The sequence below is a fragment of the Tamandua tetradactyla genome, chromosome 20, assembly GCF_023851605.1.
Source record: "Tamandua tetradactyla isolate mTamTet1 chromosome 20, mTamTet1.pri, whole genome shotgun sequence".
Classification (NCBI taxonomy): domain Eukaryota; kingdom Metazoa; phylum Chordata; class Mammalia; order Pilosa; family Myrmecophagidae; genus Tamandua; species Tamandua tetradactyla.
In genome coordinates, this window is record NC_135346.1 from 54,479,428 (window position 1) to 54,497,066 (window position 17,639).

General features: G+C 38.6%; 1 protein-coding gene across 1 annotated transcript in view; it reads left to right on the forward strand.

Annotated features, from left to right (window-relative positions):
- ATP6V0E1 (ATPase H+ transporting V0 subunit e1) overlaps positions 1–8,152 on the forward strand; it is a 30,291-nt gene extending 22,139 nt beyond the window's left edge. Inside the window, exon 4 of the mRNA XM_077137664.1 lies at positions 7,652–8,152. The gene's annotated coding sequence lies outside the window, so the exon portion shown is untranslated. The remainder of the gene's footprint in view (positions 1–7,651) is intronic.
- The last annotated feature ends 9,487 nt before the right edge of the window (positions 8,153–17,639 follow it).

Consider the following 17,639-nt stretch of genomic DNA (forward strand, 5'->3'; position numbering starts at 1 on the left):
TGCATTTCAACAAGTAGTTACAGAACAGATTTCAAAGTTTGGTATGGGTTGCCTTTCAGGTTTTTCCTTCTAGTTGATCCAAAACACTGGAAGCTAAAAGAAATATCGTCATAGTGATTCAGCAGTCATACTCATTTGTTAAATCCTATCTTCTCTGCTATACTTCCTCCTTCTCCTTTGATCATTCTCCCACTCTTAGTGGGTGGTCTTTGGACTACGCCCAGTCTAACCAATTCATGTTGAAAAGGGGAGGATGCAATCAGTTGATATTTTTGGAGAGGCTGGCCCTCCTGGGTTTCAGGATTTATCCAGCCTAGGATCCCTCTGGAGTTATAGGCTTCAGAAAGGCAAACTTAGTATATGAAACTTCCACAGAGTCTCAGGTAGAGCTCTCGGTGCTCTTCAGGGTCAACAGGAATGATGTTGATTGGGGTTTGACAAACTATGACAATTAGCAATATCCAGCTGAAGCTTGCATAAGAGTAGCTTCCAGAAGAGCCTCTCGACTCCATTTGAACTCTTTTAGTCACTGACACCCCACCTTGTTACATTTCTTTTCCCCCTTTTTGTCTGGAAGGCATTTGTCAATCCCACGGTGCCAGGGCCAGGCTCAACCCCGGAGTCATGTCCCCCGTTCTCAGCGAGACTTTCACCCCTGAATGTCATGTTCCGTGTAGAGGGTAAGGTAGTAAATTCTGTGGATTAAAAAAAAAATTTTTAGTCTGCTGCCATATGTGTATATAAAATATATATATATATATATATATATATATATATATACATATACAATCTAACATTTCCCCTTTTTATCATATTCAGATAAATATTTCAGTGCTTGTTAATTGCATTCACAATGCTTTGCTACCACAATAAAAATTTATTTCCAAAATCAAAAGTATAAACAAAATGTATTTAGAAAAATCTATCGTTTCAGTGTTTCTTTTATATATATATATAAAAAATATATATATATATATTCCCTTCACAACTACAAATACACAGCTGTTACAGAAATACTATTCTATACCTTGCTTTTTTCACTGAAGTGTATACCCTGGAGATTTTTCCTATTAGTGTATAGAGATCTTCATTTCTTTTTACAGCCATTGATGTCCTTTTAGATTATTTCTAGTTTCTTGCTAGTAAACATAGTGCCATCCTTTGCATAATACATTTTGTATTTTTGCTGGGGTTGTTTGAATAGATTCCTTGGAAATGGAGTTTCTTGGTTGAAGGTATATACAACTTTTCCAGATATTGCTGAATTCCCTTTCATAGGGATTGTACCATTTTTTTGTATCCTACCAATGATATATGAGAGTACGTATTTCCTCATAACCTGGATTATTGCCAGTCTGATAGGTATGTAGTCAGCTTTTTCTCCCCCCTTAGCATTCTGCCTTTACTCAAAGAGATTTTGATTTCCCTTTTGTATAGTCTTTTATCTGATTCATAAGATATTGGTTTTTTTTAATCTGCCTTTTTTCAGCAAGTTCTGTTTTCTACTCTTCCGTTCAACTCTAGTGAATATTAGTAACTCCAATGTTGATTGGAGTTTAAAGCTGAGAACTTCAGGCCTTACAGAGTTGGATCTAGTTCCAGCATTGCCTTCACTTAACTTCTCAGAGCCGCATTTCCTTCCCTTATAATGAGTGATTGGGACCCTTTGTTACTGAATAACACTGGCTGGGTAGATCTGAAGAGGGTTCATTTGCCTATTCTTTTAGTCTCAGCTCTCTGTAAACTTGATTTAAGGACAAGTTCCTAATCTTTAGATTCTGGTCCACAGTACAAACTCAGGTTGCTTGCAACCCTCATATTTAAGGTTATTTCTTTAAAAGCAGAATGTCAGGAGCTAAAAGGTCACTGGAGGATACATCCAGGCAAACTCTAATTATCATCATCATGTCACACCCATTTGGCGTTCGAAGTAATGATTACAGTAATACCGTAACTCTTGGACTTCGGAGTTATCACGTCAATGAAGAGAGTTAATCTTTATTAAGACAGGACCTCACACATCACAGTGAGACGATAAAGGAGTGCAGAAGCCAGATTTTGTGCCTGTCTTCACCTGAAAAGGAAGAAGTCATTCTGAATAGTTATGGGGCAGTTTGAATAACCACATCCCCAGTAACTTTTCCAGGTTTTTATTTTGTGCATGGTTTCTTTAAGGGCCAAGTTTGGAAAGTAGGAGGTGTAAGTCAGACATTTTTCAGCAGAGACAAATGAGGAACAATCATGGAAGCTTTAGAATAGTTATATATATAGCTGAAATTGAATCAATCTGAGCAACATTCTGTTACCTCGCTAATCTTTTGCTACTTTAATCACTTAATTGCTTTATTTTGTTTCATGCATTGAAGGACTGAACCACAGATATTGATGATAGGCTAAGTTATAGTACACTATATTTATTGATTGGAAATTTTGTCCGGTATGCCCAAGAGCAGTATTCACTCCATCTCTGCTCACTGCCAGACTTGTCTGCTTCCCCTAGTTTCATAGGTGTGGCTTAAGGTAGATATGAAACTGTTATGTCAAGGTGGCTGTTTTTGTTGGTCTCATTTTCCTGCATTTTTGGAGGGTGTGATGATAATATGGAATCTCTTTGGAATGGATTTGACTTCAGATCCAGAGTCCTGTAAGATAATTGGTTGACCACTGTGGTAGGGTAGATGAGCTTATGGTTTACAGCAGTCCAGAGCAGAAAGTAGATTTTTTTTTCTTTGGATCTCAGTTTTAATAAACAAACTTTAAAAAGGTATTTTTTAAGATGATTGAACAAATTTTGAATATGGATTGGGTATTGAATGATGTTAATGGATTTTTTTTTTTTTTTTTTTTTTTTTTTTTTTTTTTTTTTGCGTGGGCAGGCACTGTGAATCAAACCCAGGTCTCCGGCATTCAGCGTTGCAGGCAAGAACTCTGCCTGCTGAGCCACTGTGGCCTGTCTTGTTAATGGAATTTTTTTTTAATTGATTTTTAAATTTTTTTAAAATACCAGAAAACACCAGACGCAAACATTCGTGACTCTTGATCATTGTGTTCTACATATATAATCAGTAATTCCCAATATCATCACATAGTTGCATATTCATCATCATGATCATCAGAAATTAGATTTTATTATAATATCTGGGACAGGAGAGGAATACAGGGTGTTAGTATTACAGGGTATTGCAATTAGGCCTTCCTATGAGAGCATTTTTCTGTACATACCAAAAATATCTTGAGTGTCCATAATGTGCCTAGTACTGAGTGGGTGTTTCAAAGAAGGTTACAGTTTAGAAGGGGTTTGCAGTCTGCTGAGACAGTCTAATTAAGCCGTACTGGAGAAAAGTTCAGCAGCAAAACATGCTTTAGTTAAAGAGTTCTTCCTTAACCCTGACCTGTCATCACACAGCTCTGGCTGAACATTGTTCTGCCACTTTCAAACTCAGTCACGTCTCCTATTTTGGTTCCTTATACCAATTTTCCCTGTCAATTAGAGTCAGAATATATTTGGTCATTTCTTTCTCCTCCTTCTCAAACAGTTGAACCTTCTAGATCTGTATGTCTGCCCTTCCTGTCCATTCTCTTAGTCTTAGCTTCCTAGGGCTGTTGTAAAAAAGTACCACAAGCTGGGTGACTTAAAACAATAAAAATCTGTTCTCTCTTTGTTTTGGAGGTTTGAAGTTCAAAATCAAGGTGTTGGCACAGGCATCTTCCCTCTAAAGTCTACAGAGAAGAATCTATTCCATTCCTCCTTGCTTCTCATGATGGCAAACAGTACTTGACATCCTTTGACTTGTAGTAGCAAAACTTCAGTTATTGCCTCCATCTTCATTTTCTGTCTTCATATGGCCATCTTCTCTCTGTTTTTCTATCTCCCCTTTTTATAAAGGAAACAAACAAAAGATATGTACAGTTAACAGTTTAAGGCAGTTATGTACCAAATGAATGGCAAAAATGGGACAGCTGAATATATTTAGGGATAGAAGAAATATTATCCATTTGTAATTGAGTTAAGGGCCCAGCATATTCCAGTATGACCTTGTCTGAATTTAACTGATTCCATCTTCAGCTACCCTATTTCCAATCAAGGTCGTAATCTGAGGTTAGGGATTAGAACATAATTAAACCCATAACAAACATGCTAATTTCTGACCCAGATCATTGTAACTCTGAATCGTTACAGTGGCCCCTGACCTGGTCACCCTGACTCTCATGTCATTATATCTATAAAACGCCATCCTATGCATCTTCCTGATATAGCACTTCCTGAAACAGATTGCTACTTTCCTGAGAAACCTTCAGTAGTTCTTCATGGGCTATAGCAGGTTTTCTTAACCTGAAATCCCCAATTTTAGTGGTTACATGCCCCTTGAAATACTACATAAAATTCTGTAAGCGCACAACTTTTGTCAGGGCCACCAAAGGTACCAAAAACCACAAAAAATAGGATCAACCAGCCTCTAGGCTACATCCAGCTTTTTAACACTGTGATCAAGGGCAAGGTTTTGCCAGGCTGCCCTCAAACCACCACTGCAGCCTTTCATTACTTTTCTCCATGACCTGGTGTTTCCAGACGTATCGTTTTTGTGTTCTTGACCTGATTAATTTACTTAGCTTTTCCTGCCCCCCATTGCCCTACCATATTCATTAATTTAGTAAGCAGATTAGTAAAAACAGTATTTTATGAACCTCTCTCATGCTTACTTTATTCAGATCGCCTATTCTCTCTTAACTCTTTCTGATGTTTTCTCTTTCAGAATCTAGCTTGTACATCTTTTCTTGGCTACTACTTTGTTTCAAAGTATTTCTTCTGTCCTTCAATGTATTTAGTTGTCCTGTTTTTGCCATTCATTTGGTGCATTATTATTGCCTTGAATGTTAACTACACATATCTTTTGTTTGCTTAACTACATTTTGTGATTTATCCCCTACCATAAATTCTTTACACATAATACTGAAGAAGGGATTATTTGCAAATTGATGTGAAATGACAAAAAGAGGATACAAATGAAACTTAATTGACATAGCCTGTGATTAAGAAATAGATTCACTCCACAAAATGTAAGGTAAAAATAATAATTATAACACGCAAAAGAAACAAAAAAAAGAAATATCCACTCAGCCTTCCCTGAACAAGTTTCATGTTCTGGGTTTAATATTTTTATGTTTTCTTCATTCTCACTTTTATCTGAATAATAGCCTTAGTGATGCCCTTACTTGACAAATGAGGACATGGACCCTTAGTCCATGGACCTCGTCCCCCAAAGAGCAATTTCATATCAGAGAAAATTAGACTGTATGCTTCCTTAATTTACTCCAAAATCTAACCCCAAGACCATGTCATTTAACATAGTACCTGATCATATTTTAAATTTGTGTCATTGAGTTTGAGTTAAATTATCCTGTGGGATGAGATTTTTCAAAAGTAAAAATTTGATTATCCCTTTATAATTGTTCCTTTGTCAAAAAAAAAGGCCTAAAAGGTGAGAAAGTCTAATATTAAAGTATGTCTTAAAAAAAAATTAACACACGTGGCATCTGTATTCATTATTTTGTTATTCTCAAATAAAATTTATAAACTGCTGTGGACTTGAGGCTTATGCAGAAGGGCTGTCCTGCTAGCTGAAGGAGGGAAGCAAGATGACACTTAGATTACAGTAAAAGGTTTTATGAGACTTTCAGACCATAAGAAGCTAGTAGCTCTGGTAATTGCCCTTCCCTGGCCTGATGTGGCTGTTTTTGTACATTGTAAAAATGGTCCTCCAATTACCTCTCAAATTGAATTTGTTTTGTTTTGCAGTGTCTTGCCTTAGTGGGTCTTTAGCAGTCCCAGTGAGGGAGATTGGATTGCCCTAGTTTGCACCAGTAAGACCTAGTAGGAGGCTAATAGCCATTTCTGGCCACAGGTCTAGAAATCCTTTAGTTATACCCCAGTGGTAGGAACTGTGGATTCTCCTGGTTATGCCCACTGATTTGGAAAACCTAAAGAGCCCAGAAGATCTCTCCATTTTGTTTGACCTTCAGTCTTTACCAGACCTGCCTGCCACAAACCAGGTCTCATTTGAATTTAACTGGCCTCTCTCCTACACTGCGCTCGTCCCCCAGTCCACATTCTGCACACTTTAGGCAAATTGTGTGACGTAACCAGCTTTTTCTTATCAGCCAGCTCAAACTGTAGAAGTTGTTGCCTTTGAAAAGAACTCTTCATTTAATTTTTCTTTCCTTTTTATTGTTTTTTTTTAATTTCAAAAGTAGCATATTTGTGGCTTTATTTTTTTAATTAAAACAATATATAGAAGTTCATAAAGTAAGTTTTATATGAAGGAGTTTATCAAGTAAATTTCCTCTCTTCCCTTCCTCTTCTAGCCCCATTCTCCCAGAGCCGGCCACTGTTAGCAATTTGATGGGTGCAGATAACAATTTAAAATATTTGCTGGCTTTGGAAGAGTGGTGTCTCAGCTTTAATTGTTTAGAAAAATAAATTCTCATTTGTCACCTACACTTGTGGGGACTGGCACTAGAGAAAAACTTTCTATACCTGTGATATGGAAACCTTATTCCCTGCCATAAGAAGGGAAGGAAAAATACAGATTCTTGAAACCAGAGTAAACTCGTTAGATTTCAGTACCATCCATGCCATTACCTCCATTCTTCCTGCTTTCTGTGACACAGTTAACTGTGATGCTTAGTTTAGTGATGTCCTTTTTAGGAGCTGGTCCTCCAGTCGCAACCCTGTAAAACTTGTCCAAACCTGCATGCTTACTGAACTCCACTTTTCATTCAAGTATTTATTGAACACCTACCTATTTTAAATTATTGGCCTGATTAACATTCTTTTTTTAAAATTATTAATTAAAAAAAGAAAAGAAATTAACACAACATTTAGAAATCATTCCATTCTACATATGCACTCAGTAATTCTTAGTATCATCACATAGATGCATGATCATCATTTCCTAGTACATTTGCATCGATTTAGGAAAAGAACTAGCAAAACAGCAGAAAAAGATATAGAATGTCAATATAGAGAAGAAAATTAAAATAATAATAATAAAAAATATATATATATAAAAAGAAAAAGAAAAAAACAAGATACAAACAAACAAAAAAACTATAGTTCAGGTGCAGCTTCATTCAGTGTTTTAACATAGTTACATTACAATTAGGTATTATTGTGCTGTCCATTTTTGAGTTTTTGTATCTAGTCCTGTTGCACAGTCTGTATCCCTTCAGCTTCAATTACCCATTATCTTACCCTGTTTCTAACTCCTGCTTGTCTCTGTTACCAATGATATATTCCAAGTTGATTCTCGAATGTCGGTTCACATCAGTGGGACCATACAGTATTTGTCCTTTAGTTTTTGGCTAGACTCACTCAGCATAATGTTCTCTAGGTCCATCCATGTTATTACATGCTTCATAAGTTTAGTCTGTCTTAAAGCTGCATAATATTCCATCGTAGGGACACACCACAGTTCGCTTAGCCACTTGTCCATCGTCGGACACTTTGGCCGTCTCCATCTCTTTGCAACTGTAAACAATGCTGCTATAAACACTGGTGTGCAAATGTCCGTGATTAACATTCTTGATGTTAACTTTCTCCCCACCTGATGAAAGTGTAAGGACTGGTAACTAGAATGGCTTTGTTTTGCAGGTCATGAAGAGAATTCCTCTAAATGCAAAATCACCTCCAACCCCAGACCATCTTCTCTGACTTGCCATTTGGGCATCAACTGCATTAATCATTCACATCACATTTGAGTATCTTATCTAAAATGCAGTATTTTTTTCCTGTCATCCTTTTTTAAATTTTGATGAATGATGTGCCTACTTAACCTAAACTGTGCTGACTCTGCAAACTGTGTATGTGGTCTTCTGATATGAAAGGTGCTATTCTTCTGAGAAATACGGTACTTTTTGAAATCTGTGGATTTGAAGATGGCTCCTCTCTGCTCACACCTTGAGAATCAGCGAAGTGTTTAAGACCAGCCCAGAAACTGCTGCAAGACAACTAAGACTCCAGTGGGCAACCAATACAACAGCATGTTCAGAGGGACGATCTCTCCCAACATGATAGAATTACATCAAACTATATTTTCAGGATGAATTTCTTATTTCTGCCGTCTTTTGGAATAAATTATTTTTCTGCTTTCTATGGAAATCTGCTTTTGATGTTTGTAAAGTTCATTTTTATAAGCATTTCTACCTCTAGATTATGCCTTTAAAAATAAATGGTTTTGTAGGCTTAACAAATTGGATGTACAAACTTGGCCAAGTAGTTTGAAATGCCTGAAGAGACTGGTAAGTACTTTTCTTGATCATTCTATAAACATTTGAGTGCTTCCTGTATCCAAGACACTGAAGGAAGCAAAGATGTGTAAAAACTGAAGTTTCTGCAAGTTCAAGAGCTGATATATTATTTGGAGAGATAAGGTAAGGTCTGCTTAGAACTATAATACAAAATTGTGTAGTGGTGATTGTGTACTTAAAAGTAGAGGATCCTTTGAGCCACAGAGACTCGGCAGTGGGGTGCTGCTGTGGTGAAACCAGCAGTTCCTTGCTACCATCATGGACTAAAGAAATCTAGAGTGATGAAAAGCCCAGGTGGGAAATCTAGGAATTTGTGTTTTAGTAACAGGCATCTCAATAATTCACTAATTTGGGAGCCTGATTATTTTTAAGAAATTAAAATGGCTCTAAATTTTCACCAGTTCATAGCTTTTTGACAGCCAGCCAAGAATGGATTTCCTGTTTTGCAATTTGTACTTTTCTCTCCCTCCCAAACTGACTGAACTCATTGCTTTGCTATTCTTAAGACCAAAGAGTTTCAAGTTGAAATGACTCTCCTGCTTTCATTTTGTTCTTTCCATTCTTTGCTTTCATTTTGAACATAAGGCTTTTCTAAGTTAGGAAACTCTATGCTTTAAATTTAAAGGGCCTCTTTAGCTGAAACCATGGAATTCCTGAAACACTAGACTGAAGTTCAAAGAGCCAAAGTGATATAGGCTATCCCTATAATTTCAAAGATAGGGAATCTGAGCCCAGAGAGGGAAAATTCCTTGCCCAGTTTGATACAGCTGGTCCAAGGCAGACTGAGGAGTAGGATCCAAGTTTCCTAATTTCTACACTAGAGTACTTGCCAGCTTCCACTTGCCTCTCAGAGTTTCCTTGGCCAGTAGCCAACTCTGGGTGTCTGGTGGGAGGAACATATTCTGTCTTTGCGGATGGCCACGCTGTCTCCCATCAGAGCAACTTATATAACTTATTACTATTTGCCATTTGAGAAAATAAAGCCATGAAACAAATACTGGTGGTTCTTGTGGGTGCATGAAAGGATGCTGCAGCCTTTGAGCCCTGACTGCGTGGGGAAATGTTGACTCAGATGAAGCTATACCGAGATTCTGCAAGTCGGGCCCTGTGCTGGACTGTAGTGATGAATCTACTTTCCAGCAACCACAATTAAGTAGTGTTTTTAAAACTGAGCATCATGATAGTCATTAATGCAGTGACTCTCCCTTGAGTTTTGCTTTTGCTGCTCTGAGTTCAGTTTACAGCATTAGCGGATAGGGAGTCTACATAGATTTAGACTCAGCTGTGGCATACCCTATAGCAGTAATGGAGGGCAGTGCTGGGGGTGCTTGTCATCGATCATGCCTTGGCCCATTTCTAATTTTATGGAATAGCTGAAGCCAAATGTCACAACCCTGGTAGATCCAAGTCCTTGAGTTCTGCCTTATCCTGTCACAGCATACTGATCCATTTTTGTACTCGTCATTTGTTCCAAATCAAATTACAAAGTAAAATAGATCACATTGCTTATTGGTTTACACTTGGACTTGATTGCCATTTGACAGGAGTCAATTCCTGAGAATACAAGTTAGGAACATTAGTGTATGGCTGCACTATTAACAAAACAGCAGGGGATGTGAACACTGAGAAACTTGGTATTGTGGCTAGGAAGGTTTGGTTGTGCCCTGTTAGAGATTTTCCTGCTCATTAAGCCTGCTAGGGAAGTAAAAGACGCTAGTGAGGCAACAGCTCAGGCCCACACTTAGGGTTCTCTCTCAACCCTACTGTAACACTACTCACGAAGAAGAAACAAGCTCATTTCCTAGCCAAATTGGAGATCACAGGCCTCCTACAAAGATTGACTGCAAACTCGTAAAGGCCCAATACTATATGCCATCACCCAGCTATATTGCCATTTGTGAAATAAGGGGATGAGTTAACTTAGATTTGGGGAGGGAAATTTGATGTGTTCTCTTTGCCAGGTAAGTCTCAACTCCTGAGCCTCTGTTTCCCCGTTTGTGATGTTCTTGAGAAGATTAAATGCAATAAATATATAAACTCAAATAGATGTCTCTCCTAATTTCATCCTTAATGCAACTGCATTGTTACAATATGACCATTTGAGATGGTGGTTGTGAATTATGTTTTCTTCTATAATTCCCTTGCTCTGACACTTGCCTGGGCCCAGATAGAAGGAACTTCAGCTAGCCCTTTAAAGGATAATTAATATGTCCCTCTCCTCCAAACTCTTTTCTGGTGAACACGGTGTAACTTCCTGGGAAGAGCATTAGACTTGGGGAAGTCCTATTCAGTTACTTTCTATCTATATAATTTTGGGCATGTAATTTACTTTCTCAGCCTTAATTTTCTGAACTATAAAATGGAGTAATACCTGCCCTTTATACAGTATGAAGTTTTTGTTGTTGTTGTTGTTGTTCGCAAGGACAGGCACCGGTAATTGAACCCTAGTCTCTGGCATGACAGATGAGACCTCTGCCTGCTGAGCCACCGTGGCCTGCCCTATACTATATGAAGTTTTTGTTATTGAATAAGATGTGGTGAAGATGGTTTGTAAATTACAGTACTACTTAAAGGATATTTTTAAAGAAATAAATCCCCAAGGCTCACTGACAGTACTTTGCTATAAAGATAGGCCCAGAAGGGCAGCCAAACTATATATATATTTTAAGTCCTTACATAAAACTTCCATTTTGATTCATTATTTGTATTTAGGAATTACAGAAAAATAAATAAAAGGCACCTACCAAGCCTCAGGCCTGCACTCTGAACTAGGAGATGGATCTCTTAAGAGAGAAAACATTTAAGCCTAAATGGCTGAACCACACTCTGCCAGTGCTCCCAGGTTCTATCAGCTCTCATGCCAGAGCTGGAGGGTTTCTGGCATGCTTTTGAAAATGTCTGAAGATCAACTGGTTTCTTTAGAAGTAGCTAGCACCTTTTTGCTCGTTTCTCTAACATTTTTCACAATGGTAGGTGGCTACTTGCTAATCAAGGGGAAATGTTTTGCCATGCTGATAACATTATTTTAAGTTGTTGCTTTTGGAAGATTGGCCCTGGATGTCATCTTCCAGAAATGCAAATAATTGTTCCTTTATTAGTTATAATTAAATTATATTTTTAAATACACATCCATGCACTTCAGAATGGTTTTAACACCCCATCCCATGCTGCAAACATTCTCTTATGTTTGGGAGAATATATGTATTTAAAATGGAAATGGAGACTAAAACTAAAGATATGTATTACTTTCCTCTCTGCCCTTTTATTTAAACTTTCAAGAGTTGAATGGAAGAAAATTAATTGTAAAAAATCCATAATTTTCATAGGAAAATTATATATAAAATATACATTATTGATTTTGTTGTTTGGGTTTTCAATATCTTCTAGCTCTATCTAGAAACTAAACAACAAAACCACTAATATTGCTTATCCCTGGAAGATAATTACAAATTATTTTAATTTTCTTTTCCTTTTCAGCATTTTTTCTTTTTACTTTAGGAAAATAGTAAAATAATAGGCTAACTTAAGAAAAAGATAACCAAAATATCATGTTAGTTGAAAAACAGGATTTTAAGCTTATACATTAAAAATGTATATAAATATGTACATAGGAAAAAGCTTGTTAGAAAATAGACCAAAATGTTAATAGTGATTATCTTTCATTGTAATTACAGATCATTTTTATTTTCACTTTTACAACTTTGTGTCTCTTCCAAATTTCCCACAAAAAGCATGTATTTTATAATAGGAAAAAATTTGGTGTTTTGGGGGAATCGTCAGAATAGTGTTAATATTTCCTTCCAGCGTTATGTAACACACCCTTTAATTTTTGTTTTTAAGTAACTCAGGGTCAGGGCAAATGAAGTCAGCTAGGTTTATTTAAAACACTAAGGCCGTTCTGAATCAAAGAAAATCAGCAGATTCACACAGAAATCTTGATTAACTGTTTCCTTTGTGCAGGACCAAATACAGGTCATTCAGCTTTTAAAACTAGTCTCCTTTTGTACAGGTGCTCACAGTGAAGGCATGTTGAAATGAAAAGGGAGCATTGATTTTGATTCTGCCCACATAGAAAAGTGGAAGCCTAGAGTATAAATGTTCTGGGGCCCCACATGTGTTGGAAAAAGCCCCACTATTCTTCCACTCCCAACAGCTCCAAGCAAGTCTTTCATGCAGGCTGTGTCACTCCTTCGGTTTAATTCCCATCCTTGTGAAATGTTTTGGCCCTTTTTTCCTCCAACTCCCACTTCCCCCCAGGCCAACTTCAACACCAGGGAGCATTCTAGAAGCTGAGATGTTCAGCAGCTAATACTGCCACCCCCATGAATGCAGTCAGGATTCTATTTAAATTGCTCTCGGGACTTTGATATGGTTTCCATAGTTTCTTTACACTGTCCAAAGTGTGGTACTACTGTGGGTTGCCACCTCAAAACAACAAGCAGAGAAGATGTTTTGTAAAAGTAAACACAGTGTTTGAGGAAGCTGAGTTAAGAAATTATGTGACTATTTTTCCAAGCTACAAAAGGTTTTCAACATTTCAATGTGTATTTTCAGCTCCCATTTGTCCATCATGTTGTTAGCTGCTTGAGACCGTGGTAAGCAGAGAGATTAAGCTCCTGATCTCACAGAGTTTAGAATCTTAACAAGGAAAACACACAACACAACAATGATAAATAAGGGATAATTTATATTATACCAGTGCTGCTTGGATATTAATGTCAAAATTCCCTGGGCATTGTGTTAAACATAAAGCAAATTCTGATTAAACCAGGGTAGAGATAATGAATCTGCATTTCTAACAAGCTCCCCATGCTGCTGGTCTTTATCCTAGGAAATAAAAGATAAGGTGCTGTGTCTTAGGAAATACAGGTTGCTGGGTAAGAACCCTAGACACACTAAATTCACGGTGGGGAAAGGCTTCTTGAAGTAATGATCTTGAAGTGTAAACTCGAAGGAAGAATAAGAGGCAAAGAGGTTGAGGTCTTATAAGTGGACCAGTGATGAAGTTGATGCAGTTGTCCAGGGCAGAGATATGTCCTCAATTATGGAAACAGGAATGAAGTCAGAGAAGTGAATACACGGGTGACATTTATTAGCTCATACTGATAAACTTTGATGATTGCTTTCGGGGGTGGGAGGTGTAAGGAGCATGGAGGAGTTAAGGATTACACCCAGGTGGATGGATGGTTGGAGCCCCTCACTGAGATGGGGGCACAGAGACAATAGGTTTGGGGATGCGGTGATGAGTTCTGTTTGGAAAAGAGTTTGCAGTGCCTGAAGTAGCCACTTAGAGATACTCAATGGAAAGTTACATGGGTCCAGGGGTTAAGAATGAGGACTGGACTGGAGATGGAGATGCAGGATACCAGCACATAAATGTCAGCTGAAGCCATGGGTGTGCGCAAGGAGGCCGAGAAGAGGTGTAGAGTGATAAGAGAAGCTGGTCTAGACGGGAGACCTGAGGAGCACCCACACTTAAGGGCAGGCAGAGGAAGAGAAGGAACCTGTGAGTGAGCTCCATCGTGAACAGCCATGGCTTGGAAAGCTCTTGGCACCACCCTCACCTCTATTTTACCAAGTATTTTTACTTATGTTACACAGGTGGACAGCAGTTACTCTCTCATTCCAACCGTTTTGAAGATATCCCTTTCCTGGGCATGGTTCCAGGGCCCCCAACCCTCTCCCTCACTCATCCCACTCCAAAGCCTCATCCCATTTCTGAGGCCCTAGGATCCTTTTTTATTTTTTGTTTTTCAAATTCACCAAGTATTTCATTTATTCAAATTATATTTGCAATAGAAAATTTTGGTATCATGGATAATCTAGGTAAAATATATCTTGAAATTTTTGCACTTGTTTTTATTGTTCAGTGATTATTGTCGTTTGTTTGCATGCAAACATTGCAAATGTTGCTTTCTGGCAAATCCTTATGAGAAAATTAGAAATTTGTGGGACTTTTTATGTTACTTAGAATTAACTTAGATCTTTCTTCTACTGAATTGTCATTCTGCTTTTAATTATTAAGTGGCAGGTTCTGTAGAGTGCCACATTTTTCTCTCTTAACCTGACTTCTCTTTTTTAACATTTCTTTAATTGTGAAATAGAGCGTATACAAAAAAGTAATAAATTTAAAAGTACATTGTAACAAGTAGTTATAGAACAGATTTCAGAGTTTGGTATAGGTTACAGTTCCAAAATTTTAGTTTTTTCCTTCCATCTGCTCCCAGTAACCTGACTTCTTAAACCTATTTGTGCACTGTTCTTTGATTTCATTTTTTATTTGGGGCTGTTATCACTTATGTTTTTGAGGAGGAGCCTTTTACAGCTGTTTTTTTGTTTGTTTGTTTGTTTGGTTGGTTGGTTTTTGCTGTTTTCCCCCTTTGTTATCAGTTCTATGGCTTGTAATAGCAGACATTTAAATAGCCTTTGCAAATGCAAGATATATTCCTAAATGTTTCAACATATATTAACTGGTTTAATCCTTATAACAACCCTTCTAAGCAAATACTATATTGTTCCCATTTTACAGCTGGAGTGTTTGACCTTGCAGAAGGCTACACGCAATTAAGTAGAGGATATGGGTTGTAAACCCAGGGAATCTGATCTGTGTCTACAGCTGTCACTGAGTCTCCATAGGTTACATGTCCTCACATTACCCACTTGTGGTTCTTGGAGCTTCTTTGCCACATCTCTACAAGCAACAATTATATATTTTTCAACCATCCTAAACAGGTCTGACCTCTCAGTGCTTCTAACTTTTCCTAGCCCCCAAAAAGTCACCTGGTTCTTTGATTTGATGATAGCTTCCATTAAGAATCCAACTGATTCCTGAAAGATGAGGCCAAAGGCCATTTTGGAGAACCCTAAATCAACTATCTGGGAATGAGTAGTATTCTGTGGTTTTGGCCTGTGTCTTGGACTGCATTTGTGATTGCTAACCCCCTGCCTTGAAGGCAGACTATAAGTCCCTAAATTAGTTCTTAGTTTCATTTGTGATGCCTCAAGTCTTCATGCACATAAAGGGGCTTACGTCAGTTTTTGCTGGGAGCTGCCCCTTTGGGTTATCCTGCCAGATTCCTGTAGTGTCTGTGGAAAAGGAGCAGTCTACACTTGGCTCCTATATTTCCAAGTCTGGGTGTAGCATGTCTTGCTCTCTACAGTCAGTTCTGAAAAATAGGGTCAGAATGGAATTTTTGCATATTTCATTGTGTCTGCACAGAGAATTCAGTTTCCAGAAAGCACCATCCTCTCACCTCCCTCTGCCTGGAACACTTGTCAGGGGTCAGGCTCTGAAGGCATTTCCTACCTCTGCCCTTCCCTAGGTGTGAAATGCATAGCAGCCTTTGCCTATTTCTGTCATCTCAGTTGTTATTTCTCAGAGGCTGGGAAAGCTTTGCTGGGCAAAGGTTGTTCACATGTATGGTTCATACACACAAAATAGGAGTTCAGTAAGTGTTACTTTATTGACAATCTGCTTGGTAAAAATTCCTGTGAGAATTTGCCTCAAAGAGGCCAGCTTTGAAATGTGCATTTCATAAATTCCAATCTCCAGATAATGAGTTTGCTTAAAGCAGGATTATAGTTTTTTTTACCTAAAGCTCTAAAAGATGCACCTGCAGGGTGGGCTTCATGGATGTAGGACCTGGGCAGTTGTATTGGGCCTGGCACTTAGGAGGGTCCCATAGTTGGTTTAATTCTCAGCTAGTGTTGTCTTGAAGTTCTTAATTTTGAACAAGGACCCCTACATTTTCATTTTGCACTTGGCCCTGCAAAAAGTTGGTGCGCAAACCTGAGTTTGTCCATCAGACCTCAGTGGGTCACAATCTAGGGTCCACACACATCTGCAAACCACCGATCACCTGCAAAATTAGGAATGTGTGTATTTGTGCATTTTTCTGGGGAGCAAATCTGTGGTTTTCATCAGACCCCCAGAGAAGTTTAGACCTGTCCTTACTAACAGTTAACCTTCACCTAGTGCTTATTGTGTGCCTTGCTCTGAGGACTTTACTGTGTTGTCTTGTGCATCACCAGATTTTAAGTGAGTTGGGGCAAAGAGCAGTATTGCACCTTTCCCTAGCTCCTCTATTCCCCACCCAGACAGAAGAGAAGAAAACCTCTGAACGGGTCCTCCCCGCTCCCATGACGTTTACAGAAGCCCAAACCTGTCATTACCTCCTTTATTAGGAGGGGAAGAGAATCACTCCCTACTTTGTCCCAATTACTACTTCAATTCCCACCACTTTCCAATTTTCCCAAAACTTCCTTTGGGAAGAGGTGGTTGGATAAGTGGGTAAGAGGCCCTCTCTTCTCACGTTGACTCTTTGCAGGGACCCCACTACTCCTGCAGCTATTATCCCTCTGGCATTACCCTAAGTGATAAGATGCACAGCTGAGGTCTGCAGGGAGCAGGAACCCTCAGGGTCTATGTGAAAAGGCAGGTGAGTCCTGAGCTCTGGGGGTTCACTAAAGGTCTTGAACCTTCCTCCTCGTACTGCCCTTTCTCATACAGGGTAGAATCTACACTTGGAATTGAGGTCTGTTCATTCTCTTTTAGGTCCTATGACTGTGGAGTGTGAATTCATTTGTGAATGATGTACCCATTTATTTTGCATGTTGGCGTTTGGGCCTTGTGAAAAACTCAGACATAAAACTAGTAGGCAGGTCCCTGGTTTTGCTTTGGTTCTGAGGGAAATTTGTGACCTGGTGAATTTGTGGGGGTAAAAGAAAAACTTCACCCCCACTTCTCTGAACTTTTTATTATTACTTATTTCTTTCCTTTGGAAACCTCTCTGAATGGTTTACCTCCTGTATTTGGAAATCCGACTTCACAGTCTTACAGCAGATGGGGTCCCTTGGAGTGTGCCGCATTTGTAGTTCAACAAACTATTATCAGGGCTACTAGGCTTGGCTCCTGTTTCCCATCATTCTGCTCCTCCACTTTGTGTTTTTATTGTCTGACTTCTGGCCTCACCAACAGAATGTCTCATTGTACCTGTCCTTTGGGAGTCTCTCCTACAACAAATGCTAGATTGTTCTCACTCTCTGACTTCCTGGTTTGCTATCAGTTATAGTTGCTGATACTAACTCAGCTCAGTGCTGAACCTCCCCCTCCCCCCACACCTCAGGGAGGAAAAAAAAGCAAAACCCTACAAGGACTACTGATTGTCCTAGAAGTTTTCAGTTTTAGTGAGACCAAACAATTTGGACAGGAATGCTGCCTTGGAAGATAAGGGAATCATAAAACAGTCCGAGTTGCCTGCTGCCTTCTCTTTGCCATGTCTCTTTACCATGCTGCATTTCCCTTCTCTGCTGCTGCTGCTTTTCTAAGAAGT